Source organism: Anthonomus grandis, chromosome 4, assembly GCF_022605725.1.
Source record: "Anthonomus grandis grandis chromosome 4, icAntGran1.3, whole genome shotgun sequence".
Lineage (NCBI taxonomy): Eukaryota > Metazoa > Arthropoda > Insecta > Coleoptera > Curculionidae > Anthonomus > Anthonomus grandis.
The window spans coordinates 10,476,161-10,503,831 of record NC_065549.1 but is presented as its reverse complement, the minus strand read 5'-3'; the positions used below and the strand labels follow the sequence as shown (position 1 = coordinate 10,503,831).

The 27,671-nt window shown below is 30.8% G+C and overlaps 1 protein-coding gene and 1 non-coding gene across 2 annotated transcripts in view; both read left to right on the top strand.

Moving 5' to 3' along the window:
* LOC126735597 (protein atonal-like) overlaps nucleotides 1-27,671 on the top strand; it is a 63,935-nt gene that overhangs the window by 20,459 nt on the left and 15,805 nt on the right. The gene's annotated exons all lie outside the window — the stretch shown is intronic.
* Nucleotides 18,927-18,998, top strand: Trnah-gug (transfer RNA histidin (anticodon GUG)). Its single transcript has one exon. It is a non-coding gene; the product is annotated as a tRNA-His (tRNA).

The following is a 27,671-nucleotide window of genomic DNA, read 5'->3' as shown; positions in this document are numbered from 1 at the left end:
GACGAAGAGTAACATGACCAGTTACTCTTCGTCTTGAATCCACTTTACCATAAAACTATTACCAGTATTTGGAAACAACATGAGTATAAATATTTCAAATTTTCCATAACTCAGGAGATTTCCCAAACACCAGTGACAAAGAATGGAATTTTGTGAAACCATAATGGAAAAAGCAAATAAAAACTAAATATTTCACCTTTAAGCACTTTTATATGCGTAATAATCGATTCCCCAACCTGTATACTTTCATCCATATAAACAAAATATATTATATTTGCATGAAAAATAATTCCTTGAAGATGAATTTTAGACACCAAAATAACGATTTGAAATTCAACATTTTTCTTTTCCGAAAATGTGAATATGTACATTAAAAAGGCCAAATCCTTTCTAATTTCAAAAACTTGAAATGTTTTAATTTTTTCTATGCGTCTAAAAGTTTGTAACAAAAATTGAAAATTTTCATACCCTTGCCTGAGGAAATCATAGGAAACTATAATACTTGAGTATTTTGTGATTTCGATTAATGTAAACATAAAAATATAAAATATTATATAAATAAAATATTAAATCTTAAATCATAGATCATATATTAAATCCCTTGAAGATAAATTTTAGCACCAAAGTAGGATTTTAAATCTTATAATTAAAAAAAAAACAAAATTCGATATGATTTAGATAATTAAATAGATATGATGTAAAAAAGTAAAGATTTTTCAATGCTCCAAACCCTATCTAATTTCAAAAATTTGAAACTTTTTAATTATTCTTTTTGTAACAAAATTTCAAAAGATTTATAGATTTTTTCATACGATAACGAAGAACTTGAAATTTTTATATCCTTGCGTCAAAAAATCATAAGAAAGTAATACTAGGGGGATTTTTTGATTACTTTCAATAAAGCAGTACTAAAATCCAAAATTTTAGAAAATCGTTGAAGTTTTTCCTTTGTATTTTCTATTTTTATTTGATATTTTTGTCCTTGTGGTGAGCACATTAGGAAGATCAAATCGCTTCTAGTTTCTAAGGGGTGTATTTTTTTTAAATAAATTTTAATGTAAAAACCGATCTCTATATAATAAAAAGTAACATTTAGCAATTTTCATAATGCTTTAATAATTTCTATAAATTTTCCGTCACTAAACCAATATTTTTTTTCATTTCGTACAATACGATTTTTTTTAAGAATGTAGTATAATTTTGCGACCAATTAACTTTTACCGATACTATGAAGTATACAAATTAAAAACTTAAATACCAATATAAATATTATCTCCCATTTATACGATAATAACCCACCATAAGTAATTAAAAGGACTATTAAAATAATAACAGAGTTTAATAGTATTTAAAGCGAACCAAATATTTTAATTATGTGCAATATCGATTTATGCTTTTTATGTTTATTGTCAGACATATGGGTAACGTTACAGAATCCTATTATTATATAAAGTTACTTATAGAAGACTTTTCAGAATAGCCAATAATTTTCAAATGGCAAAAGTGTAAGTATTTACGGACGGAATTAATTAAATAAGAAAATCACACAAAAAAGGCAGACAAAAAAATAATAAGTAAATGAAGTTTTTTGAGATTTGGCAAAAAAATAGATTTTCATTAAAACATTCAAATTTCTGGATTTTTGAAAAAAAAAATTAAGAAAATCATTAAAGTATTAATCTTTATGGATATTCGGCAAAAAAAAACAAAATTTTTATTAAATTATCAAAATTTCTGTATTTTTGACGACAAGAATTAAGAATAATTATTGTTAAAATTCCTGGATATTTAGCAAAAAAACTAAATTTTTATTAAATTACCAACGTTTCTGTTTTTTGTTATGAAAAAAATTAATTAACAAGCTCATTAGAATATCAAAGTTCCTGGATATTTGGAAAGAATATATTTTTATTAAAACATCAAAATTCCTAGATTTGTAACGAAAAGGATTAGGAAATTCATTAAATTGTCAAAATTCCTAGATATTTAGCAAAAAATCAAAATGTTTATTTAAATATTAACATTTCTGGATATTTGAGAAAAAGAACTAAAAAAGGTAATAAGTTGTCAAAATTTTGGTCAAAGTCATTGCATTGTCCAAAATTCCTAAATACTTGACGAGAAAACTATAAAATGTCAATTTAAAAAGTTAAAAATAAATGCATAATTTCCGAAAAAAATAAGAAAGTCGTTTAAAGTTCCAAATTTTTTAATATTTGACAAAAAAAGGAAAAGTTAAATTAATGCATTAACATGTAAAAATGTATGGATTTTTGACGAGAAAGCGACAAAAAGTAAAAACAAAATTACCTTCAAGATAATAAATTTAAGATAATAAATAAGTGTATGCACATTTAATAAAAACATTTAACAATATCAAAATATTTGACCGCAAAAGTAATTCCAAACTTTGAGTAAAACGTTTGAAAAACTAAAAAGAAATGCATTAAATATACATAAAATGTCATTAAAATGCAAGGTTCATGAATTTTTATATAATATGAAATGATAAGAATATAAACTAATTTTATATATTTCAGATCCTTATTTTAAGAAGAAAAATACACCAAAATTTCTGGAACTGATGAAAAGTGAAAAAAGTATGATTTTTCACCTAAAAGTAACAATTTTGTTAAGAAGAGATTTTTTTAAAATTCTTGATTTCTGCTTATTTTTAAACAAAATTAATACAGCTCTTTTAAAGATAATTAGTTTTATATTTTTTTAAATAGACATGACAATTTACAATAAAAATCAACCCTTAATATTTTTAACCCAAACCAAAAAATCGTTGGATTTCTTATATTCTATGAAAAAGAAAAATGCTTTTAGGAGGGAAAGGCATGTGTCGTTAAATCAAATAAATAAATAATAACCAAATAACATAAACACACTAAATATTGTAGCATTTTTCCCGCTCGTTAGGCATGAATTAAAACAATCAAAAATAGCCAACTAATTTATTTACACACTTCTACGAAATCACTCACCACTACTATACTCTATTTCAGAAGTGTGTAGAGCAATAAAACCTCATTAGGTATGCAAAAGTGGTACCTGGTGATCCACCAATATTTTATGCCACTACCTTAGTTGGGTATTAGTTTCAATGTAAAATTCTTTCTTTTCGTTGATTGCAGGTAGTGCCACCCGGTTTTGGGTCAATTTATGAGTTTTGCCCATTGTTACCCACTGATAAACATTGAAAACGGTTCGCCAAAGGCGTGCAACTGGGACTTGTTTTTTACCTTATAATTAATGTACTTAAATGCTATTTTATTTTAGAAAGTTACTTTTGTTTAAATGGAATAATATATTTTTTTCACAAATTTATTGAACATAATATGTAGAGTAAAACAGTTGAAAATGTCACTTTTGGATCTGGCACTTTTTGAACAGTGTATAACAATTTTAAATTATAATAGATTGTAGTCTTCTTCGTCATCTGACGAACTGTCATCACCTCTTGACATTATAATTAAAGGATCGACTGTCTGATCGATGAGGTTGTCAAGATCCCACATTTTGTCCTCTTGCTTAATTACATGCTGGACTGCTTTTCGCCAATTCTCTGGTGTCGCTTCCGTAATGGCTTGATCAAACAGTAGCTTAACATCTTTCATTTTAAAAGTCGTGTTTTGTCTTGCTACAAATCCTTTTACCTGCGCCCATATCAGTTCTATAGGATTTAGTTCGCAATGATATGGCGGTAAGCGCAGTACAGTTATATTATATTTTTCGGCTATATCTTCCACGGCGTATTTCATGAAACGAGTTTTGTGTAAGTTTGCTATTGCCAGCAGTTCTTTTTTTATCAAATTTGCTTCAACCGCAATACCTTTTGCAGTCAGCCAATCGATAATTTCTTGCTTTCTCCAACTTGAAGTTGGCGTCTTCTCTATTCGCCGTGAATGATAGCTTGCGTTATCCATAACCACCACCGAATTAGCCGGAACAAATTTTATCATTTCACCAAAATAGTCCTCGAAAACGTCTGAGTTCATGTCTTCATGGTAATCTCCTGTGCGAGTCGACTCAAAGGTTAGCAGACCTTCTTTTAAAAATCCCTCTTCGCTTCCAATATGTGTGATTATAAGTCTTTTTCCTTTTCCCGAAGGTACTTTAATACCCGTAGACAAGCCTTCTATGAAAGCTTGGCGAGCACTGGTTATATTTTTGTCTTGCCACATTTTTTGGACTATATAACCTTCGTTAATCCACGTCTCATCAAGATAAAAAACTTTCTTTTGCTCCCTGCGGTACTGCTTGATACTTCTCAAGTATTGTCGTCTCCAACAAACAATTTCGTCGCTCTCCAGTAAAAGTGCTTTGCGGTTATGCTTTTCCCAGGCAAAATCCATATTTTTTAAAGTTTTCCATAAAAGTTTTCTACTTATCAACGGAATACTGTCATCTCGGCCAAGCTCCATTAAAATTTTGTCTAGGGTGGGTATTTCCTTTTTAAAATAAAAAGAGTGAACTTTTCTTCGAATTATACATTTAGCATTTTCATCAAGGACTTTTGTAGGTCGTCCTGGCTTTTGCTTGGGAGATTCCACTTGACCTGCTACTTTTCTTTCCCGCAACAATTTGAAAATGGTGGGCTTTCCAATTCCACTCATTCGAGAACATTTTTCAACAATTTCTTGCACAGTAAAACTAGGGTAATCGTGTTTTATGCAATCATGTACATTTAAAATAATAACTTTTTCACTCAGCGATAGTGGAGAATTTTTAGTACATCTTTTCGTTGGACTGAATACCTCCATTTTTTAAATATTGGGATAATAATATTGTGATTACACTACAGCGTAGCAGTGACTACTAACGTTTAAAATATGATTTAAAAGTATTTATAGTCTGTATATATTACCTGACCCCATTTTTGCATGTTACAAAGCGTTAAAAAATAGGTACCTACAAAATTATGTCAGTGATGATTTCAAATAATGGTTACTCTCAGAAATGATAATTTCGTTTCCATAATGACTTACTCTAACATGTTCTATTCTGAAAACTGGGTATAAACCTGATAAAATTGGCGTGAATTCAGATGACTACAAAATCTACGGATATGTTGTTATTAGTCTATTAGCTAATCCATTTAAGAAGCAAGATTCATTCGTTAATAAAGTGAATATTTTTAATCAAATAAGGGTCCTAAAGGCCTTTACCTCAACTGAAATCCTTGGAGTAATTTCTTCGCCTTTTGCTTTACAACATTCCACCATTCCATCTTTTACCTACATTTCTGCCTCAATAATCGAAAAAAGGACTGTATGCAATTTTTCGCTAAAAATTTTGATCCGAGAAAAATCAAAAACTGCCTTCTTTAGTCGAAAGAGGCTCTGGAGAAAAAAAGTATTTATGTCTAAGAAAAAAAATGGCTAAATTAATAAATATTTTTTTATCTCAGTTTAAATAATTAAGACATTAACAGTTCCTCGATCACCAAGTGGAACCTAATCTAAATTTTATTATTGCCATAATTCAGGATTATAGGAAATTAACAATAAAAATTATAGAAAGAACACACGCGGCGCGTATAGTAAAGATTTGCACAGGATGACTTATCAAATCATTTATCAAGGTATTACGCACGTTTATTATACGAGAAAATGGATTTATTTCGAGAAGTCACCGGCAAAGCGATAAGAAAAACACTGTGTAATTGCTGACGGGTTTTACAAATGGAAATTAATTGGCAATTTTCTATTTTTATTAAAATGCCTGTGTACCACTTTTGTTCGACGGGGCTTTTGAGCGTGTGCTGATGATTTTGAATTAGCGACTTTGTTACTGTCGGGGGTAAATGAACTACGAGGGCATAGAAAACCTGAACAGTTGAATGATGGAAGATTAAAATAACATTAGCTATTAGTTTTATGTTTAACTTCCTTACATTAAGGAAGTACGAAGATGGGAAAGTAGACACATTCCGGCAAGTTCCATAGATATGAATATTTCGGGAATACATTTTTCATCATAAGAACTATATGCACTTTTCATGCTTTTCTCTATTTTTTTTCATGAAACCCATAACGGAAAATATTAGTTTTTTAGATTACCGAAGTATCATGAAAATACTAATGGTTGTAGTATGTAATGCTTGCACCGCAACATTTTGTACTAGTTCTAGCAAAGTTTGTATCACTGATTTATTAACGTGATTCAAAGAAGCCACTTGTTCTGACGAAACTTCTTTAAATATTGGTGGTCCAGTTTCCAAAATCCTTTCAAGCAGCTTCCTGTATGTCGTACATCAGTAACCGTTGGCCTTTGCACTGGATCTTTGAACTGCGTTATAACTCGGGTTCGTTACAACGTTCTGCACTTTTCAAAGAGTTCTCTTAGTTGCTTCAATTTTTACTTCCTTGCTGAATATTACTAACTTTCCTCACTATTCATCAATTTTTTCCTCAATGGCTTTAACAGATTCTTAATTAATACTCAATTTGCCTCTTTGAGGAACTGATTCAGTATCCCTGATAATTTATCGAACTATTACCACTAATTTCACAAGATGAACTTTGCTTAAGTGGCCGACCGTTTTCTGCTGAGCAACTTTTAAAACTTTTACACACTTAACGAGGTTTTGCAAAATATGCTGCAGTTGCTTTTAAAGCAACCAGTTTCAGTTTGAGTTAAGTTTCTACTTTATAGCTTCAAGTTTTTGCCTTATTGGTTCTAAACCATTTACTTCTGATTCACCAAGGTATTTCTTCTATTGCAGTTTTTAATGAACGAAGGGCTTCAACCACACGTTGCATAACTAAATGTGATTCACTTTTTAATGTCTTGCAGTCAAAGTTTATGGTTTGTGTACTCCTGGAGTTGCTTTCCACTTCAGTTGAAATTGAAGCAATGGTCTTCAAAGGTTGTTCGAGAATTCTAATGGCATGGGATTAGAAGGAATTGATTTTATTGATTATTGTTGGTGGCAGGCCAGTCCTTCAAGTCTTATTTTAAGCAAGTAAAATTCTTAATTGTTCCAATGTGGAGCTTTTATACATTCGATTTTTGTTTCAGTTGCTATAAGCTGATCCGAGTCTGATTGAAAAACATCTATTGGAGCTTCAATTTTTTAGATTTATTAAAGCTTTTTGTGCTATTGCGAGCTGTGCTTTCAAATGTTTAACTGCTTTAAAAATCGCTTCATCAATTGTGGACTCTTGCTTTTCGGTTTAATAAAAAAAAAATTCTTTTCTTCTCTTATTCTACTTTGCTTCCATAGTTTAACTTCCTGCATTATGAGAACTGATTTTGAATCGAAAAAAGCTTAAAAGCATATATTAAATTATTCACATTAAATGTACAGTTCAATATTTAGCCTAATACCACCAACCATATCTAACGGACCTGGAGTTTTTTTCGAATATTCAAAACCCATTGTTTTAAGATATTTTAAAGGCACCAATAGCATCTTTCTGATTTGCTTATAATCTATTATCGCCGGAAATTAATAGTGCTTCAGCCTTTCCATATCGTAATAGTGTTCGAGCTTCATTTGTCATTTACAGAGACGGATCTAGAAGATTTCATTCACATTTAATTCAAGAATTTTAACTCGACCGCAGGACAATAAGTGTAGGGTTTATCCTTTTTGCTGTATTTAATGATTATCAGCCAAATTCGATGAGGATCTAAAAAATTATGCTCCTAAATTTATAATATTCCAAAAAGTGTGCTCATCAGGAAAAAACATTTGACATTTGACCGGAGAAAAATCAGAAAATAGCCTTTAATTATAAATTGTAAAATCCGCCTCTATTACTGACCCGTAGCGCTTGTTAAAAAATATTAGTTGACCCTACGACCGATCTGCAGGTTCCAAACAAATATTGAATAAATTATCCGTAACCAATCCATTAATCTTTTTCTAAATACCATATAGTACGGGTTTCTTCAGCTATCAACGATGGGTACTTAAGTGAGGATAAACGATTTATCATTTTGTACAGGCATTATTAAAATCTGGCGGGTTTTGATATACTATTACCTATGCAAACTCGGGAATATTCAAATGGAACCTGGGCAGCATCTAGAAAATTAGATATTCTCCCCATATAGAATTGCTCGGGCAATAGCTCAATATTATCATCTTCTCGTCATCTTTTTCTATTACATAGAAAATGACATGGTAGACGCTTCAGTACGACAAGTGCGCATTTTTACTGATTGCCCGATAGGATGATAATGTCTTTTCTTCACCTATGAGGTAAATAAGGAAGTAAGCGTTTAACTACAGTTAGATTAGAATGTCCCTTAGAATTAAGTACTTTTTGATTCGTTTAGCTTTGATGATGCGATTTGCACTATCACCTTTTTGAGAATTTCGTTCTTTGATATCTAAAATACTCTTTAACAGATTTATTTGGTCATTAATAAACTATTTTCAATAGTCTTGAAGACTTTTCTTTAACATATAGAGGATTTTATAATTTTTGGAGAATCGGTAATAACAATAGTAACTTAATGTTTCTATTTAATTATTGAGAAAAAAATAGATGAAAATAAGTACCGTGATGATAGTTTTATCTAGATTCTTAAAAGCCGTATTTTTAGATTTTCAATGAGCATTTGAAACTACAAACAGAGAAATTCTACTTTAATTTAATAATTTAAAAGAAATGAAAATTAGAGGTGATAGCTTAAACTGGTTTAAATCTTATTTGTGTAATGAGTCCAACGTGTAAAATATGTAAAAAAATATCTTTAAGGTTCTTAATGTTGTATTTGGGTCCCCAGGGAACAGTCTTAGGTCCATTATTGTTCTTATTATATATAAATGATATGGTAAAAATTATGAAAAAATGTAAAACTATGTTATTTGAAGATGACACAATAATTTATATAATAGGAAACAATGTTGATCAAATGATAAATAATGACCTAATCAACATATTCAGCTGGCTTTGTATCAACAAATTATGTTTAAATACAAGTAAATGTTAATTTTTCGTTTTTTCAAAAAACATCGAAAAATAAGCAGATAAATATTGACAAAGTAAACATTAGTGTAAACGGGAAGAGAGTTTTTTTAAGAAAAAGAAATAAAGTACTTAAGGACATTAGATATGAGAACATTTTCCAAGAAAGTTGCGCTTATTAAGAGAGTTGGGAAAAACTTGCCAATGTATATAAAACTCATGCTATACGAACGATATCATTGCTCTTTCCTTATTACAGTTTTGTTCTTCATTATTGTTTAAAATACCTCAATACAAAGTGAAATAGTTTGAAGTAATTTAAAATAGAGCAATGGGACTGATCCTCAAATGTAATCGATACACTCCAAATATTTTTATGTTGAGTATACTAAATATACTGTATGTGAACCAAAGGATTATGATTAGTGTATATGTTTATTTTTAAATTAAAACGTCTAGTCAATTCGTTTACAATTACAACACTAGAAATAATACAGAAGTCAAGATCTGTGATAATTTAAACCAGCTGAGTTATTTTATTTATTTTAGTTATTTATTTTTAGAGTAGTCTTATTTTATTTTTCACATTTTAACAATTTTTATTATTAGTTTTAGTTTTTTGATATTAATATTTTCACTTTTAATCACTGATTTCTTATTTAATTTTAAGTTTTATTCATACAAACTTCATTTTATTTTCTAGTATTTTATTTATACTTTTTCTGTATGTATTGTACTTTTTTGTGTTTTTTGAATATGTAAGTCATAGTTATTATTTCATTTATTTGTCTACTACATTTTGCATGAGCACGTACGAGCACACACTTTTCTTAATTTTTTTTTAAATTATTACCGTATGTGCCTTTTGAGTCATGAAATGTCAAACCTGTTTCCTTGTCTTGTAAAAAATTATTCTATTATTTATATTATCATGTATTACCTTTGTAGCTCATGCTAGATAAATAAATTATTATTAGTTCTATGATCTTAAAAAAATCATCAAATACACCACAAATTCGACTTTTTTGTTCAGTTTTTATCTCAATATTTAGGAGTATTTTGTGATTTTCAGAAGATCATCAAAGGTGTTATACATCTGATTTTGAAGGTAAAAACGTGTTCCATATTGTAATTTTATGAGAATTATTAAAGAATTCAAAAATTTGATTATTCTCTTCAGTAACTTGGTACAAAGTAATTGGGTCCCGTGATCTTGAGACAATCACCAAAGATAACACAAATCCGTCTTCTTCGTGCAAATATGAAGTAAAAAGTAGCTGAAAACGAGTACCAAGTCGATACTTTTAACTCAATTTTTTAGAGTTTTTGTGATTTTGAGAGAATTACTAATATATCAAAAATCTTATTAAATATGATGTAAAAATTAATACCATATCAACGGGTTAAATTTGATTTGTAGAAAATTCTTATCACATTTTAAGGCAAACTTCTTTATTTATTTATTTTCTTATCATCGTCAAAAAATCGCAAGGAGGTAAGACCTGAATTGGGGTATACCTCCTTGCGACCTAATATACAGTGCATCCCAAAAGTTATGTCTAAATTCATTTAAAATTCAGGGGTGTGTGCGAAAAAAACACTCCGATGAAGTCACGTTCTGTTTGAATAGTAGTGTGAACAGAATAAATTGTCGATATTGGGCAATAGAAAATCCGCATTGGATGATGGAGGTAAGCACCCAGTACCCTCAAACACTAAATGTGTGGTGTGGAATAGTGCGCGGAACAGTAATAGGTCCCTTTTTCTTTGAACAGACTTTAACGGGACAAGTGTATCTCGATTTTCTACAATTTGAATTAGTTCCAGCATTACTAGCTTTATTTCCAAATCCATTGGATCCAGACTATCCTGACGAAGAACTAATTTTCCAGCAAGATGGCGCTTTTCAGCACTATGTTGCCACTGTGCGTACATTTTTGGATGAAACCTTTCCCAATCGGTGGATAGGAAGGAGAGGACCCATCGAATGGCCTGCTAGGTCGCCTGACCTAACACCAATGGACTTTTTTTTGTGGGGCTACCTCAAGTCGAAGGTATTTGTTAATAGGCCAAATAATCTAGACGACTTGAAAGAGAGAATTCGCAGAGAAGTGCGCGCCATAACTACGGAAATAATTGAAAATGTGCAACGAGACTTTATTGATCACCTTGGATATTGTCAAGCCGTGAATGGCAATCATTTTGAACATTTAACTTAATTTCTGTTCTTTTTTTATTTGTTACATGAATCGTCTGTTTTTCGATAACTGTTGACTTTAGGTATAGGACATGATGCATGAAACATATGTAGAATTCCAGGCGAAATTCAAAGATGAAATAAAAAAAGGTGCTTTCATTTAAAAAAATGAAGTTGATGGTCGTAATTTATTTTTGAGCAACCCTGTATATACAAACTTCACGTACAAAAATGCGCAACTTAAAATAAAAATCGACGCGACGGGCCGAGCGTTTTTTTTTTCAAACACACCCCTGAATTTTAAATGAATTTAGACATAACTTTTGGGATGCACTGTATAAACGATAATATATAAATTAACGACTTAATTATTATTATTGTTATTATTATTATTATTATTAATTAAGACCAGTCCATGAAAATCTATAGGAATCTATGGAAAAGTTCTTAGATTATCTGTCTATACAGAAAATCTTCAGATTAGCTATAGAATCAAATAAAAATCTATGTATGTCTTTAAGTAACTGAAAACCAAAGCATTTCTATAAAATAAAATTGTCCAGGATTCTTCTTGAGGGACTCTACTTACACTGAGATCTGACATATTTTGCTTCCTCCGAAATAGATATTCTCATCGTAGCAAATGTTTACTATGAAATATTTTATGAAAACCTTATTAAGTTAAAAAAAAATTACCCTGTTTACAAAAACCTATGTTGAGTTGGGGCAGTATTCTACTTCAGAATTCTAGAGTGTAGGCAAATCCTTAACTTCCGAACAATAATTAGCTCGAGAAATGTGTATGCATACAACCAAGGTACTAGAAAACCGCAGTTTTCAAGTTGATCTGCCTTTTAAAGCTCCTCTTAAATACTCCAAGTTGGGAAAGTCTTTTTTTATGCAAAGAAAAGATTCCTTAATCTACAAATACCGATTATTTTTATATTAAGTTTATTAACGAATATGCCGTACTGAATCATGATAAATTTGTATCTCTTTGATATCCTTCCTCAATTTAGGTTTTGCGCATATGTGTTGACCTCGAACATTGAACGCATGTATAGATAAATTAGGATTAATCCTAATCTGACATTTTTACCAAATATTATTTGGCGACAGAACCCAAACGAATCTTAAAAGTGCGTACAATTGGCTACTGTTACTTATGGCACAAAAAGTGCTCCATACTTTGCAACTGTTCTAAAACAAATACCTCTTCACATCTGCCCTTCTGACGTCGTACTAAACTACGTCGATAACATTCTTACTAGCTGCAATAAATATTATGGACCCCAGAGTTTCTCAGCACCTGCTAAGCCCTGCAAGTTTTAAATTATAAGAATAGTGCGCAAACAGTTCAGACTTTTTGCAAAACTTTTTCTCAAACTCTCCCATGCAACGCAATATGAGATTAAAATTAAAAATGTCTAATAAAATATTGCGTTTATCTTAGAATCCGGATCGAAGGACCAAATATTTAGGAAAGCACTTTTGCCTGGCTTCTTCTCCAAATAGAGGGAGATACAATTGTTTAATTGTGGAATAGAAACATAACTCATGAAACTCAAACTAGTGAGTATTGGATTAATTTTTTATTTTTTTAAATTCATATTTCTAGCATAAAAGGCACCAAATAATAGTTTTAACATTGATCCATGTAGATACCATTGATCATATTTTTTGTAAAATATTACAAAAAAAAATTAAATAAAATCTAAATTACATCAATTTTAACGTTATTAAGAACCGAGTTTTATTAGCTTCTGACATCGGTTACTCACTTTACTCTCGCCTATTTACTCGACCGCAAGTAAATAAAGTAAAGTATATATAAAAAAGGAGGGTAAATTAGCTCCCCCGGCACGCTTCTCAGTGGCGCACTTCTATCAGCACCTGTCGCCCATAAAATAAAGGCAACACTTGCCTTTTAAAACCCGTTCTATTTACCGACTCACTACGCAAGAAAAATCATCATAAATTCCAATTTCTAATCAAAGAACGGCGACAGAATTATTGAATAGCAAAATAATTATTTACCGAGTTATCTGATCTTTTTTTTTACTTCCACAACCTACCAGCCCGAGATTAATATTCTTAAACCGAAAAAAGCATTCAGATGTGACCACTTCGGTTTTATCAAGAGTTTATTTCATATTCATGAGAGTTGAAACTTGGCCGAATATTGGTTAAAAATGGTTTAACCAGTGACGGAGGTCTTGAAAAAGTTTGATCTGGATTTTAGTTTTCTCGACGATATCTTATTACGGTGGGTTAACTTGTGTAGAAATATAAAAAAATGTATAATTTTCCAATAGTTCCTTATCTTTAGTGCATTTCTTTTCTTTATTACTCACTAAAAACTCATAATAAATCGTATTTTTCTCTTGTAATTTGGATAATGCGGAAAGTATAATAACCTTACATGACACTTGACTCAAAGCTTTTAATGCCTGTAAATAAGAAAATTAGCGGTTTTATAAATTTTCCCTTATCTGTTTATTAACTAGTCCTAAGACAGGTTTTTTTCAAGCACTATAGATTTACTAAATTTTAGAAATCTTCCATGCTATACGGATGATACCAGCACAATCTGTGAAAACTCTTAGTGTTCTCATAGATCAGCATTGCCAGATTAGTGATATTTCACCATGGTTGGTACGTCATAGTAGTTATTTGAAATAAAATTTTTTATTAAATTAAAGAAGAAACATAAAAATCTTTAATTAACATAAATTTAATATTTTTTGTTATTAATTAAGTATAATCCTTTCTCTGATTTTAAATGAAATATAGCGATAGGTCCGCCTATGAGTTTGATCGTTATTATTTACGCAGTTTTTACTGTTATACCTTAAGAAACGTCTTCTTTCTGGTGCGTGATCTATGATTTTCACCATGAATAATTAATTAGGTTCATTTGTTGGAGAGCAAAGAACAACATTTATGGCCTCAGACCAATAACGATAAGCTCTAACTAATGCATTTCGAGATAAAAAACCTTATAGCTGTAAAATTCGATGGATATTCATTAGTTCTTAAAGAGGTTGTCATTCGAAATACTATCTTGTTTAGTAATGATAACTTTAGTCAGGTTGTTTAAAATTTAAAAAAATATGTTTATTTAACAAGTTTAACTCTAAATTATGCTAATTAAGGATTAGCGAAAGCACAGGTCTATAATCTAGAATATCTCAGACTGAGATATAGTAAATATTGAACTTTTTCAAAATGTTCCTATATCATTATTTTTTTTGAAATTATTACTGTCTGGATCTTCTGGACTATACGTCTTTCTAGTGTTGCTTGCCAAATCCCATGGAAAAGACACACACGAAAAAATTTGAATATAAACAAGGAAAAGTCATCTGAATATTCCTTTGGGCCTGGATAAATATATTTAATAAATAATCAAATATGAATAGAATTTTTCAATTTGTGTTTTGTTTAATGTACATACATTTAAAATCTCAAAACATGACTTGATAGGTCAATTTTGAGCTCAGATTCAGATTTCACAGAAAAAAATACTAAATATATATTATGTTATGTTATAACTGTTATAACTAAACCTTTTAGACCTGTATATTTAAATACCTTATTCAAAAAGGGAAAATAGATCTTTTAGTCTTTTTTAAAACCTTCGGCGCTACACCTTTAAAAAAAAACCTGATATTCGCCGGAAGATCTCAAAAATAGAAATACCGATCATGCCGCTTGGTGCTTCACCCAATGCAACAAATAGTTTAATTACCACTGCTAATTATCAAAATATGTCCAGGAGAGCCTAAAAAGCCGCTTAGTATGCTCTAGGTGCTGTCGCTAAAGTACCATTGGGAACTATTGGGTACAAGTCGTTTAAGAGTTTCAGCGTACGTGCGACCGATCGGTAAAATGGTTAATTCGAATCACATACTACAATTAAACGGAAAAAATGGGGAGATGGGCTCCGATTCCCTTAAATGGGCGCTAATTGCAATAAAGGTACCCGATACACCGATTACAAGTTTCTTTGATGCGTGAAAAAATGATCGCGAACATCTCCAATAGGTTTCACAGAATTGGAGACAAATTTGAATGGATTACGGGGATTATGGAAGTAGGAAGAATGCTATCGAGCATTTTTTCAAATGATCAATCTCCGGACGTGATATCTTTAGTTTTTATGTTACATGTAAGTTTTTTTATATATAAATTACAGTTGGTATTTTCCTTTCTTTACCTCCGAAATCTTACGTTATTGCTCAAATAAACTCTAAGAAAGTATTTTGAACAGCTTTTAGGTTTATCTATTGACTGCCCTATTGACATTGATTTATAAAAAATTAATAGAAAGTATTAATGATTTATAGGAATTCAAAGAATCATGTGTGAAGCACATTAGATTTGGCGGTTTCCAGATGTTATGAATATCAATGCTGGACTATCTACTTGATTTTGCATGATCTAAGTCGCCTGCGGAAATCTTCTTTTCTTCCAATACCTTCTTTTGTCCAATGTATATTATAGCGATTAAACTAAACATGTTCTGGTATTCCTGATCTGGAAACCTCTCCTATTTGGGTCCACTTTTGATGTTCGTCCAGTCCTTTTGCCTTCCAGTGGTCGCTTTGGCTCGCCTATGTATGACTGTCCACATTGACAGGGGCTTTGGTATATGCAGTTGGTGTCCAGTAGTCATTCTGGCATATTCTTCGATACTAAACCTCATAGTGGTATGAGGTATCCGAAGTGAAGGCAGTCTTGTTGATGAATTTTCTGGCAATTCTCCTGATTTTCTCCGAAGTTACCTCGATGTACGGAATTGTTGAAAATCCTGTAGGATCCTCTGATTGCTGTGCCCCTTTCCTTGTGATCTCTGCTGCTTTCCTAATATTTGATATTAGGAAATTATTGATATTAATATATTTAACGCATATATGAATGGCAACTTATCCTTTACCCTCCTTTGTCTTACATGTTATTAATAAATATGCCTTCCTTTTAATACATTGTCAAAAATAGTAAATTAATAAAAAATAAATTTATTTATTAATTTACTATTTTTTTAATTATTTATTACAGGTTAATTATTTTAATAATTTTTCAAGGTGAGAAAAAGATAGACTTAAATCAATGACAACGTGTAAGACAAAAAAGGATAAATCTGAAAATGTTCATGTATTTCTTTCATTCTTTCAAATTATTGATAGTTGTGGTTAGGGATCTTAAAACTGTAGAAAAATTTTAAGGCAGTAGTGTACTTCACTTGAGACGTATCGTACGTAAAATTTTAAATGAAATTAAACCATTTTGCTTTAGGAACAAAATCTTTTCTCCCAATATATCATTTACATAAAGAATAAATAAATGATGAGATCTAGTCTAGATCTACTCTATCTAACCATCTTACCTAAAACTAAGCTACTGAATTACTTGTCACTAATAATATTTGGAGTCTAATAATATGAATCTTGAATGCTAATACTAAATGCAATAACTAATATAACGCTAAATTGCAATAACAACAATTAAGAACTATAATTAAGAACTAACATCTAAGAATGGTTATCTCCAAGACAGAGGAAAAAGACAACCTAAATATTCCTTTATTTTACGATATTTTCTTTAACTTTCCGTTTAAAGATTGCTACAAAAGAGATGGGACGTATGTGAGGAAGAATGGCATTATATTTTTATAAATCCAATTCGTAGCTCTATAATTTAGTCGATTTATGTACTGGTACTACAAAGCTGATTTCACCATTCACAAAGCATAATTTCGCGCACTTTTACCATGGATACTCACACTTAAAATCAGTATATTTCGTAAATAAGTCGGTTGTCCAATAGCATCACTTGCAACTGAAACCGTTTATTTAAGGATAGCCACTTCGATTCTATCAACAGCACAGCAGACTAACATGGCCAAACTTTCTGATATCAACGGCAAATTTTAAGCATTTTAAATTTTTTTTAAGGCTACTCTTTTCTGGTTGATACAATGCTGCCCAAATTAGTGTATCCATACTCCCAAATTCTTCTCATTGTTAGTAAGGATTAAAAACCAGCCGTTTATACTTATGTCCGCAGTATTAGAAAGAGGTTTCCCAATTACGAGGAGTTTGAATTTGGTAGCATTAAGAACCAGTTTATTTATTATTTGTACATAAATCAGATATTATGGTGAGATTGCATTGATTGAGATTTGCGTTGGCATACTGATGTGAATGCAAGTTCGAAGGTATTTATGATTATAAAAAAAATAATCCTAGAATGCTTCTGTATTTAACACCTTAATTTAGTTTTGTATAATCTGATTGAGAATTTATTCTTACACGTTAATTATTTAAACTATTGATTCCATAGGGGTGTAGTCCAAAGTATTTGAGTTTGTTAAGAAAATTGAATGATCTAAGCTGTCAAATACTAAAATTTACCCATACTAGTACTGTTGATTTAACCCGATAAAGAGCTTTAAATATGTCATCACAGACATGAAGTAGAGCTTTACTTTTACAACTGAGTAGATGCTAGCAAATTATTATTAACGCTGAAATTATTTAGTTGGTCGCTATAATCATTATTTCAAAGATCTTAGCCATAGTAGAAAGGATAGATACTATTGATGTAGGTATTGCAAGGCAACCTTCTTTAATTTTTTTTGCAAACTGGCGTCCATCTGCCATCTTAAAACTCTCATTTATATCTCAAAGTGGATCTGGCTCTTGCAAGGGACGCCTAAGCGCCATCTTGAAAAAAAATGTGTATATACAAATGAATAGGTATTCTTTACTCATAATATAAACGTATTTTTCAAAATGACATCGATCGGACATCATGAGGGTATGTAGTGCTGGCAGTTTTTTTTTCTTCAAGTAGCTGCGGCTTTAGCAACTGTACTGACGGTCTCCAAATATATTTGGTTTACAAATAATAATTTATGTCTCAACATTGAAAAAACTGAGCATGTCTCTTTTTCCTTCAAAAAATTGAGGCATGTCAGATGACTTTCTTGGCATCTGAATTGATCAATCAGCTTTTAAAAAAAAATTCTATTATCTTCTACCTACTACGTCAAGTCTCCAGAAAGGCTCCCCTTAAAATCAGCCGGACTGCATGTATGAAATTTAAAAGATTGGGTACAAGTCTTTAAAATGCAATAAAAATTTATATTGTATAATAAAAATCAAACACCACACAGTTGTAGACCTTTATTTAAACAATGACATATTTAAACAATGCCGGGCTTGTATATTTACCAATGCCTGTTGTATATAAAAACACATCTTTCTTATCCTGGATGTCTGCCCATATAATATTGAGGAACTTTATTCATATTTATCCCCATTGCCCTAATTTCTTTATTATATTATATAGCCCTTACACTGCCTAGGTATATGCATTTCTGTGGTTAATTTGTCGTGGTCCAAGAGATCTTGGGATCATATTGTCAAATGATGCTGGAAGAGATTCAAAATCGGAACCATTTATTTGAAAATTTTCAGAAAAGCGGTTTTTGAGTTTCGAGGAGTTAAATGTTTGTTGATTTTTTTAAATAATTACGATTTTACTAATACTCGTGCTTGATTTATAAAAATCCGTCATTATTTTTTAATTCAAAACAAAAAATCAGAATTTAGCGTTTAAAAACTGCTGTGATGCATTTGATATTAAATATTAATATACCATATATCTGCATTTTTGACATATCTTACTAAAATTTTAAATTATATCAATAATTTAGTATTGTTTATACTCAAATAGATAAAAGAGAACGTAAATCAATGGGCAATTCATATTTCGCCTTAACATCCTCAATAGCCGTGATCGTCTAGTGGTTAGGACCCTACGTTGTGGCCGTAGTAACCCAGGTTCGAATCCTGGTCACGGCAATGTGTAAGCATTGTCACGGTGAGGATCACTTTTTTATTTTTTTTTAATTACATTATACTCAACAATTAAATAGAATGTAGTGTTTTGTCGTATTATTATAATTTTACATGATTTAGTTTTAATTGAAATTAAACAAAAATTCATCAAGAGCGAACGTAAATTAAAGTATAGAAAATTATTGATTAAATATGAATTGTTTTAGAAAAAAAAGCGTTTAATTTTGTTTTCGATTTTAACATATTTGTTTAATTTATTCATGTTCATAAATAAAATCTGTATATTTTGACGAATTCACTTATTTTGATGGGTATTACGTCACTTTTATAGTAAAAATCAATATAGAAAATTCCATCTCACACGCTCAATTATTGATTATTTCTTCTTCTTTTCAATAATTGAGCGTGTGAGATAATATTTTCTAAATTGATTTTTACTATAAAAGTGACGTACACTCTTTGAGCCAACAAATTTTCAAAAATCTGTAAATAACGAAAAGCTAAACATTAATGTTGTTTAGTCAGTAGTAGTATTCAGTGGTCAACAAACATTATTTTATTTAAAAAAAAAATAAGTAAAAGCATTTAATTCAGTTAAATATTTTCCTATTTATATTTATTATTATATAGGTACCTGGTGACCGGAAATGTCCGATTAAATTCCTTAAAATCGTGTTAAATCGATTTTTATCTCTGTTCCAATCGGTGTAAGAGATCGTATAAGAATTTCTCCGGCCTGTCCGATTCCGATTTTTACCCGATTTTATAATTTATTTTACCGATATAATAATTATACCCGCGTACATACTGAAATAGTTCCGATAAGGCGTGTTTTCTAATTTTCTAATCTTGTATTACTATTATTATTAATATTACATTAATGTCCAACAAAAATTGGGTTACGTCGCAAATTTGCTATAAATAATTGAAATTAATACACAAGATGGCATTTATGTAACCTGCGAGAAATTTAGGAAACGTATTAATTTCCTGCTTAGTAGTAATCTGGCACCAAGGTATTTAAAAAATGTCGAATACTTCCGGAAACAATATAAGCTTAAAAAAATAAATTGTAGTCAAATTTAGTTCGGCTTTTTGTCTTTATTCTATGATTAATTTTGTGTTAATATAGACCAGGACTTTTTACCTTAATGCTGTGAAAACATTAATTTTACTACACCTTTTAATACGCTAGTTTTAATCATAAGTCTGCTCTTCTTCAACGCACTACGATACTTATATTCTAAAATAATTCAAAGTTTATGTAGGTTTTAAAAATGTCCTTTAAGCAGAGCTGGTTTGAAAAAATAAATATAAATTAAAGAAAAACACAGTAACAAAATTGTATTTTTTAACAATAATTTTTTATAATAAAATTTATTCAAAAATTGTTGTAGACAAGTGTTTAAAAATCCAAAAAATAACTAATTAAGAAAATTAAAATAATATTAAGCATATTATTATGGTTCACTATTACAATGTAAATTTATTATTCTTTGTATTAAGACTTGATTTTTTATAATTGTTATTTATAAAATACATATAATTTAACATGCAAGAAATGTGCACAACTGATTGTGTAAAAGTTTCATATTTTATTTATTGAAAATTAACTTTAGTCCATTAAAGTTGTACTGCAATCATGTATGAAGGGTTTTTTACAATTTACATACGTTTATTATTTATTAGCTTTGAATAATAACATTTATTTACATTTTGAATAATATGTTTGAAAAGTATGTAATAAAACCTGAAAAAAATGGAAACCTAATCTTAGTTTTATACTATAGTTTGTAATTGGTTAGCTTGGAATTCAATTTAAATATATTTGCAATATTAAATAATAAACATACTTGTTGAACGTTACTTTTTATAAACATAAATATGGTGGTGCATAGACCTAATGTGATTCCACTAGAAACATTATGGAAATTATTAGCTAATAGATTATTTAATTTAACTTTTTGACTGTATTTACATAGTGGCAATTCTAAGTTAGAAATACTGCAATTTTGTAGATCCAATTTAATTTTACATGAAATTTAAAAAAAAATCTTAAGTAAGTCTTATTTACAAAAACTAAGAAAAAATAATAATAAGGCAACTCTTGGAGTGATTTCTTGACTTCTGGAATTAATAAGTAAAAGTCCAGTAGTTACAAACTTGGCCGATGTTTCACCAAATACACTGGTTTCTTTGGGGCAAATTTAAAATTTTGAACCTATTCATAAACATTTAAGTGTATGGAATCTTAACGGACAATTCCTGAGTCTTAATTTTTTAAGTGATAGATAACATCTTAGTTTCTACAAGGGTAGCGCATTACTTTTTATAACTTCGCCTGAAAAAGCCAATTTATTTGACCAAACATCGACTGATTTGCATTAACCTAAATTTTTATTTATTCATCCCTGAACCCAACAAATCAACCATTCCGACATATATAAAAGATAATACTACAGTTATTTTGTAAAATTAATTTAAGAATATGTTTTACTGAGGGCCTTTAGATAGGGCCTCATAATGTCAATATAAAAAATATAAAAGTGTATATTATCGCGGCTATTACTATGCATACAATAAAATATTGTACAAGTGCCTCTAATAATAATACTCAATATTCTAAAAACGTACCAAATATAAAATTCCATCCAGCCTTCCAATACTTAATTAATACAATTAATATCTGAATAGCTCTTCAAATATTTCCTTAAATTCTTCTCTTTCCCTAAATATTTCAAATACAACCGGATTCCAAATAATTAAAACATCAAACGTAATTAAATTTAAGTGCTAAATATGTTGAAACACTGATCTACGATTATTGTCTGCCCAAATACTGCGGTCAACGTTTAAATTTTAATGTGGATAAAACTGAAGATTGATTTAATTTGACTTTTAAATATATCGCTTATACTGTGTGCGCCACCGATTAGATTAAATAATAATTATTCCAAAACCGAATTCTTAAAAGTTGTCTTTCGCTTAAATTTACAAGCCTGATCTAAATGGATGCCCGATAACCGTTAGGTTTAAATATTTAAATTTTCATTAGTGATATTACGTCTTTTTAATTAAACCATACATTTCAAAGAGTCAAAAACGTTGTTTTTATATAAAGGCCAAAATCATGTTATAATATTTTAGAAATCGTTATTCTAATAAGAATTAAAAAATGATCCGAACACGCGCTAGAGTTACCACGGTTGACTAGTGTAGCGTGACACTGTCGAAGGCACGTCGTCGGTCCCAGATGACTCCGAACAACATACACGGTTCGGGACTGCTCTAATGACCCTATCGATAACGATGTTATAGTTGGGGTTAATTGAATAATATCATAGTGCGCGATGATACCTATATGGCTACCTGATGGTGTCGCCCAGGTGCCAAATGACGCGTGGAATAGTCAGGTAACATGAAGTGCGATTCAATGTGGAAGATTTAATGTAGAAAGTTGACGGAGACTTGATCGTACATCGCAGAGATTGATAGAAGAATATTACCGTCAGTTAAGGTAGAGATCATACTACTGGTGATAGTAAATGAAAAAAATTGTATGTTATTGGGCATCAAACTTTCTTTGATGAAAATGAAGAATAAATTATTCGTTTAAAAGTGTTCTACCAGTTTTTATGGCCTCTTTAGATGAGGGTGTTAAGGATGAACGGTGGGGAATCAGAGACGATACATATCTACACAGATGGAACAGATATAAATGAGGATTAGGCCGAGAAGAGCTCTTTATTGCTGCAGTAAGATTTTGGTGTTATATCGCGGTGTTCTTATTTTCTTAGAACAAAATCCACTTTATATTAAACTTATTGTGCCATTGTACGTAGATGTATAAATAATAAATGATCGTCATGCTCCCCATGTTCTTCTTCACTTAACTTCACTTTTCCCACTTGAGCTGGATTGACTGTATTAAATGCTTTTCAGAGATCTGAGAACATACTTATGGACACACTCCCCATATACTTCTTTACTTATCTTGATTTTAGTTACAGTATAATTCTTTTTCCTTTTGAGCTGTGTTAGCTGTATCAAATGCTTATGAGAGAACTGAGTACATTGTTAAAACAATTTTGCCCAATTATGTATCTTTAATTAGAGACACTATATATAAAATAAAATCCGATCAGGTTATTTAATAGACAGTAATACAAATTATTCTGAGGAGATAATGACAAAATACGGGCGTCTGTGCCTCCAGATCGTTAATTTAATTTGGTTATCAGCGAGTTATACCGCCGGTGAGAGTACTGTCATTGACTTGAATATAGTCTTATAATAATAATAAGAATTTACTATATTACGGAAGATATATCTTTAAATCTTGTGTACAAGCAATATTACAATTACAAAAAACTTACAAATTACTCTTAAAAATAAAACAAAATACATACAATGTGTTAACAGTAAGCAAAACTCAAAATGACCTTTCAACACAAGAAGTCCACAAAAAGATTCATAAAACTGAACATCAAGCAGAACAGGATCCCGAAATAAAGCACACATAAATAACATAGCTACTTCAATTATGCAATAATACTTAATTTATGCATCAATGGACAAGGTCAAATGTTGTCATTCAGATACTCCTACCTAGGCAGCAATATTTTTTTGAGTTTTCTTTTAAATGATTTCAGATCAAGAATATTTATTATGGAGAGAGGGACATGCTTATAGATTAATGTAAAATGAATGCTGAATGCCTGGTAAGAGAAGTAGTGCGTATGGGAAGAAAAAAGTAATTTAACTGACGGATAACATGTGGAATTTTTTGAGGAGACCTACCACATTTGTGAATCAGCGCTGATGTTTCCAAGATAAATAATGAATAGAGTGTCAGGATCCTTTCTGAAATAAATGGAGGTCTACATGAAGCTCTTAAGACAGAGGAACAGAGATGCCGAGCCAGCCAAAGCACAGAATGGCAAAGCATCTCTGAATGAAATTCTATCAAGCCACCGAACGAGCAACATCCTTCCCAAGCCCATGTTTCATAAGACAAATTGGATGCTAGATTCGGAATATGATCCTTAAATTTCAGTTGACCATCAATGGTAATACCCAAGAACCTGTAACTCTCTTTATTCTATAAAGGTGTCTGTTCATCAAACATAAGATTCCTCACGTCACACCTAAAACCCAAAACGAAAGATTTTTTGGCATTAAATATAAGTCTCTTTGAAGTACTTACACCATTCTGTAATAATTGCCAGTGCAACGTGTATAAATGAACTGTAGAAAATGATGCACTAGTTACTTGTTTTTTAAAAAAGCGTGTATTGTACGTAAAAAATACAAATTAAAGGAGCGACTGTTATCGTTGCTGCGGCGGTCAAGAAAATGAGAGCGAGCCGTCCCTCTGGTGTTGTCAGGTGAACACGTCGTCGTCGGGAACTTTGGCTGTGATGGTTTGTAGAATACGCAACAGCCAGATCCTTAATGATCAGACTTTTAGTGTGTGCAGGATCCCCATGATGCCAAGAAATTGTGGTGCAAATAACCAACTGACCGTAAAGTTGCAGAAAGTCATTGATGTAAAGTAGGAACAAAAGAGGCCACAACACTGATCCTTGTAGGAAACCTGATTTAAGTGTTCTTCATCGAGATAGAGATGCATCAACTGCAACTCTTTGAGTGTGATGAATCCGATAAGACCTGAGCCACTGCAGAGCAACACCCCTAAGCCCGTATCGGTCAAGCTCAGACAACAGTATCCTATGACCAACACAATCAAACGCTTTTGGCAGAACACTGCAGCCGTCGACATCGCAGCATTCAAAGATGCATAAACACCATCCAAGAACGTAAATATAGCATCGTGAATACCTTTGGCTTTATGGAATCCAAATTGATAAGTGGATAAAATCTTATTCTGAGAAAAAAAGTTATAATTTTAATTGTCGTCAGTATCTCCAATATCTTAGAGAGTGTAGATAGAATCGAGATTGGATGATAGTTGCAAACCTGATTTAAATCACCGCCCTTATGCAGAAAAATAACTGATGCCCTGCAAAGAACTCAAAGCATTCTGCGGTAAAGAAAAAAGTAATTTCAACTAAATACCATCCGAAGATTTGTGGTTTTTGATGCTCATGGCTGCCTCCAGAACTTCAGTGTTGTGTGTAGGAGGGAAAAAACGAATTAGGAACTGAAACCTGCTGAAGATATGTAACTGGATCCCTGCTACCAGAATTAACCTGATAACAAAAATAGTCATTTAACTCCTTAACTAGTGTGGCGGTATGGCAGGATTGCGCCAACTCTCCCTTTGGCTATTACTTGAGGAATGCACCCAAGCCTGATAGCAGTTTCTTTTAGCAACGCTCACTACTTTTCTGTAAATCCTCCTATAGTTTATAAAATATGAAATCAGAGATTCATTTTTATAAAGTTGACACAATTAAGTCAGGAATCGAAGATTGAGGGTAGATGTTCACAGACATGTATTTATAGAGAGTTAAAGTAAGTGCTTGCTGTCTTATAGGTTGCATAAGTTAGTTAAAATGATTTTTATTACATGTGTCATTTTTTCAGTTTTTAGTAATCAGGTTAATAAAGGCCATCTTTATATATTGATTAATATACTAAATTAAATCTGAATTTAAGTTACAGGAATATTCCAAAACTTTTAGCCACATTACTACATTGGATCAAAGGCCATTCGTATTAACCCGAATAAATTTTTCGAAAATATTAAAAAGAGAAGAGGAAGAATGATTTGATTCGTCCAGGCAGTTGAAGGCCGAAAATCATTCCACCATTCCAAATTGCCAAAAATGTTTCAACTGCCTGGAAGTAAAAAATTTTGATCTAATCCCAGGGAGAAAAAACTCGGAAGAGAACAAGTGGAAGAATGATTTAATTCGTCCAGGCAGCTAAATTTGCTAAGCTCGGTTTTTCCCACCCCAAGGACCTCCACAATCCTAAATTGCCAAAAATATTTCCTTTTTCTGCCTGAAAAGAATAAATTATGATCTAATCCCAGAGACTTACAATCTGGAAGAAAATATGGAAAGGAGAAGTGGAATAATGACTTAATTTGCCCAGGCAGGTTTAAAGTGGGTTCTTTCAATTCCTAGGAGCTTCACATTCTCAAATTGCCTAAAATGCTTCTCTTTTCAACTGCCTGGAAGAAAAAAATGCTAATTTGTGATAATGAAGGAGAGAGTAGATAATTGAGAGCTGTTTGAAGATGATGTACCCACTCATGTATCCACCCATCCATAAAATACTGAAGTAGATGTAATAGTATGATACTAAAGTAGAAGAATAGTAGATGGAAATTTATTTTTATAAGAACCTGAATTTGGCTTTCAGTTGAGCAAAAACACAAATGATGCCATTTTCCACATGCTTGAAAAACTGCGTCATGTAAATATGCAGCAATGGTTTCTTGCGATTTGGCTGAAGTCTTTGACTATGTCCCACATGAAATTTTTTTATTTTAAATTAATTTTATTACTTTCGAAGTTTTATACAGAAATGTATAGGATTATTTTATTACCTGCATTTGACTCGGAGAAGTTAGGTGTTACTGCGGATGTACTACAGGATTCTGTGGTTGGCTCCTGTTTCTGGTGTATATAAATAATCGACGATATCGAAGTATAGTTCAAATGATGGATATTTAGGTCTACAGCATGTTAATGCCTCAAATTGTAATAAATCTTTAGAATGATTTATTGACGATTAACTAAAGTTTGATAAATGCACTGAGCAGCTTTGCACTAGATTGGCTTCTGGCTGTTTCGCAATTTGAAAAATTAAGAGCGAGGTAAATAAGAGTATTATTATAAGACTTATAAGACTGTTTACTTGCCCTTAATTGATTCTTATCTAACTTGGCGGGCAACTCATCTCTTTTTTTATTCATTTTAAAGAAGTGTGTAGTTCGATATCTGTGTAGGCTTATTTTAAGGGATTCTTGTTGACATTTTATAAAGGAAAATATATTGACTCTCCCTTTAATTTTTGTTCTCGATACTGCTTGCTTGATGTATAAAAAGCATCACTCTATGAGTAACTCTGTTATTAGCTTAAATATTATCAGGTCATCTTTCAACATAAATTTACAAATAGCTACTTCTACTTTAACACAAAATACATTTTTTATGAGTAAAAAATATTAAATAATATTACCCGGTCATTACGGTACCAAAGTTTACAGAATAATATAGTATTCTGTAAACTTTGACGGTACATTGAACAAACGTGTTCGATAACAGGTAGAAAAGAACCGCTTTATGAGGCATTTTTTAGCGTGGATTCTTCTTAGGGCATTTTAAACTTGCTTGTATTTTGACATAGATTTTGTAATATAATATTCGAGTCAATTTGCATTTTAAATATTAAATGTTTATTGTAAGTACTTTTTAATTTTGACAAATAATAATGGACATATTTTAGGATTTAATCTGTTGCTGCTATTTATTTTGTGGTATTAATTTTTTTTTGAATAATCTAATGTAGACTAATGATTGTGATTTTGGATGATTCATTGTATTTTTTAGCATAGTTATGAGCTATTTTCGACACCTTGGTGTTTTAGATAAATAAAGCTTTATTTGATTTGATTTTAATAAGCAAAAATTTCACTACCTGAAAGAAATTAGGAAAATAATGAAATTTTACTTAGAACTGTAGTGACAGATCTTCCATATT